The sequence below is a fragment of the Rhinopithecus bieti genome, unplaced genomic scaffold (genome assembly GCF_001698545.2).
Source record: "Rhinopithecus bieti isolate Rb0 unplaced genomic scaffold, ASM169854v2 scaffold_8309, whole genome shotgun sequence".
In the NCBI taxonomy this organism is placed as follows: domain Eukaryota; kingdom Metazoa; phylum Chordata; class Mammalia; order Primates; family Cercopithecidae; genus Rhinopithecus; species Rhinopithecus bieti.
This window is the reverse complement of record NW_016805935.1, coordinates 589,561-593,119: the sequence shown is the minus strand read 5'-3', so window position 1 is coordinate 593,119 and position 3,559 is coordinate 589,561. Positions and strand designations below refer to the sequence as shown.

Sequence of the window (3,559 nt, the reverse complement as noted above, 5' to 3'; positions counted from 1 at the left end):
CAGTTCCCGCCCCCTCCCTCGGCGCCCCGTCTCCACTCCCGCCCTCGTTGCACAGATCCCACCCCCTTCCCCAGGCGCCTGGGTTTGCGCAGCGGCGGAAATGGGCAGGGCGGAGCGAGCGCCGCGGCTAAAGCGAAGGCGGGGACCCTACCCATCTCTGGTCCCGTCGGCTCCTCCCACCCCGGGTCACGCCGTGACAGGGGCGGAAGCGGCGGCGGCGGCGGCCGAGAGGAGGCTGGGGCTCGCGGCGCGGCTCCTGCCGTCCTGTGCGCGCGGCGCGTGGCTCCGGAGAGGCGCCCGCAGTCCAGGGCGGCGCGCACCGCCTCGGTGGCTCTCAGAGGTGGGAGACTCCCCACTCCGGGGCGTGCGTGGGGCCGTGGCGAATTTCGGGTGACAGCGTTGCATAAAGCAGCTTCGTTGGGGTGCAAGCCCTCCCTCTCCCCCTGTGCAGCGCCCCTCGCCGTAGTGGGAGGTGGGCGGGTGCCCCAGGGATGGATACCTCCTACCCCGGATTAAAAGAGGGTGCGGGGTGGGTATCTGTCTGAAGAAGGGGGAATTCCCGGGCTCGGGTGTTGGGGCAGTGGGGTCGCCAGATTCGTCGCGATGTTGCCGGTCTCCTAACCCCCCTACAATGTTTCCTTTCTGTACAGCGGTGCCTTTTCCCCGAGACTCCCGGCACCTCTTCAGCGAAAAGGTGAGCCCCGGGGCAGTTGCTTCTCCGACTTCGAAAAGCTTCCGAAAGCTTCTCGGAAAGCGAGGCGGCTGCAGCTGGCACCGGGAGTTTGGGGCTCCCTTCTGGGGACTGTCAGAGCCGCGGGAGAACCCCACGGTCCTGGAGTAGGAACTCCCTCGCTCGTTCTTCCCGGCCGGTAGGGTGCGGCCCGGAGCCCGCACAGCCTTGCAGGTGTTGTAGTAATCCTCTGGCACAGCCTCCACGCATTGAGACTTGATGAGCATTGCCAGGTTGCTGGGGTAACTCCTCTGGGATTGGAGATCTGGAGGAGGGGTGGCCCGATTAGGGTAGCTGTTAGTCAACGGCCGGGCAGCTGACAGGTGAAAGAGGAAGGAAGAGGCCGACCCAGCTGTAGAAAGTTGGGGTTCAGTGATGTGGAAACCAGCCACATAGAGGCCCAGTCTTCCCTTGGGTGAGCCTGGAGGACTCCCCAGTCCACTCCAGTTGGGGAATCCTCCACACCACGTATACACACATAAGTCAAGGCTTTGGCCAGTTTTGTTTTGTGTTTTTAAATCTATTTTAGTGGCAGAAAGGCGGAAGGCTTCTTCAGGAGGTACATGAGAAAATTACCATCAATAATTAATTGTCTTGCAGGGAGAGTCAACAAAAGATATCTAGGCAATTGGGGATTTAATATTGAATCATTGAACTGCATGTTGAATATTGAATAATTCAATATTGAATTGTATTGGATCCCTATTTCTGAAGATTTGATTGGTGTGGGAGTAATAAGGTGCTAGTCCCCCTTATTTTAAGTGTCCCAAAGGAAAATTACTGTTTCTCTTGTCTCTGAAGAAGTTTCTAGTAGTTTGTCCTATTTTTAGAAGTTGTACTGACTCCACTATGAATTTGTATTTTAGATTGGTCCTTTTGATTCATATTTGTATGAATTCTGTGTGTTTCTTAAACATCTTTTTGAGGCCGGGCGCTGTGGCTCACTTCTGTAATCCCAGCATTTTGGGAGGCCGAGGTGGGCGATCAGTTGAGGTCAGGAGTACTTCAAGACCAGCCTGGTCAAGGTGGGAAAACCTGGTCTCTACTAAAAATACAAAAATTAGCCGGACGTGGTGGCACACACCTGTAATCCCAGCTACTCGGGAGGCTGAGGCAGAAGAATCGCGTGAACCTGGTGGGGTGGAGGTTGTAGTGAGCCGAGATGGCGCCACTGCAGTCCAGCCTGAGCCACGGAGGAAGACTCCGTCTCAAGAAAGAAAAAAAAAAAAAAAAACTTTTTGAATAAGCTGCTTGAGAAAAACCTAGGAATTATAGTGAAATCTGCATATTGATATATCCACTTATATATTTACCAAAAAAACTCACTTTTTTCTTTTATCACATTAAAAGAAAACCAAAGCCAAATTTTAAATGCTTGAATTAAAAATTAGAAATATGTGTATAATGTTGAGCATGAAACCAATTGATTATATTTAGGTGTGTTTATTAATTTGAAAAATCAAAAAGGAAAACATTTTAATATACTGAAAAGCTTTTTCTTCATTTTAAGACCTAAGGACCCAGCAAGTGGAAATATATAAATTACATTAAGTGTCAAAAATTCTTAGAATGGATTCATATAACCCTCAATTGTATAATTAAAGTTGAAAATATACTATCATAAAAACCTTCAGATTTAATAATGGCTTTTATAACTCATGTTTTCATTTCCTTGTTAACTATTTCTTGAATTCTTTGTTGCATTAAGTACATATTTTCTAGTATTCAGTTAGAGTTAAATGTTTGATGAAATTTCAGGAAACTATACTTTCTTTTGAGAATGCACACCTTCCCAGGTGACAGGGTCAAATGTTGCATGAACCTAGGCTGATTCATTTATGTTCCTAAACCCCACATTTGACTTCAGATATTTTTGCTATAATACTTACACATGCTATACATTTACAAATACTATATTATATATTTACATATACTATATTTATGGTTCATGTTGTGAATAATGTCAGGTATATTTTATATATAAATGTAGAGATTTGTATACATATATAAGAATTCATATTTATATGTGTCTATGGAGAAATTTGTTAGAGTGGACAGCCTGTTTAAAATAGAGTCCAAAAAGCCTTCTTTGGGTATAACAATTATAGGTAGATAGTATTTTTTTTTTTGAGACGGAGTCTCGCTCTGTCGCCAGGCTGTAGTGCAGTGGTGCGATCTCAGCTCACTGCAAGCTCCGCCTCCCGGGTTCACACCATTCTCCTGCCTCAGCCTCCTGAGTACCTGGGACTACAGGTGCCCGCCACCATGCCCGGCTAATTTTTTTTTTTTTTTTGTATTTTTAGTAGAGACGGGGTTTCACCATGTTGGCCAGGATGGTCTTGATCTCCTGACCTCGTGATCCGCCTGCCTCGGCCTCCCAAAGTGCTGGGATTACAGGCGTGAGCCACGGTGCTGGCCGGTAGATAGTACTTTTAACATTATTAGCATTTTCTCCAACAGTGTGATAGATGCTGTAGAACTAAATGGCAGTTTATTTAATGCTTAAAGGACTGTAATGCATTTCAGAACATGTAGGGATTATGTGTTCACAGCTAACATGATATTTATTGGTTCTGAAAAAGTGAAGATTAAGTCAAAGGAGTCTGGCTGCAGTGGCTCACACCTGTTATCTCAGCACTTTGGGAGGCCGAGGTAGGCGGATCACGAGGTCAGGAGATTGAGACCATCCTAACACAGTGAAACCCCGTCCCTACTAAAAAATACAAAAAAAATTAGGCCTATGGTGGGGGGTGCCTGTAGTCCCAGCTACTCGGGAGGCTGAGGCAGGAGAATGGCGTGAACCCGGGAGGTGGAGCTTGCAGTGAGCCG

At 47.5% G+C, this 3,559-nt stretch overlaps 1 protein-coding gene across 2 annotated transcripts in view; it reads left to right on the top strand.

Annotated features, from left to right (window-relative positions):
* Positions 1-135: 135 nt before the first annotated feature.
* Positions 136-3,559, top strand: part of KDM1B (lysine demethylase 1B) — a 77,343-nt gene continuing 73,919 nt past the window's right edge. For both annotated transcript variants that reach the window (XM_017874257.1, XM_017874256.1), the window contains exons 1-2: positions 136-340; positions 651-694. The gene's annotated coding sequence lies outside the window, so the exon portion shown is untranslated. The remainder of the gene's footprint in view (positions 341-650; positions 695-3,559) is intronic.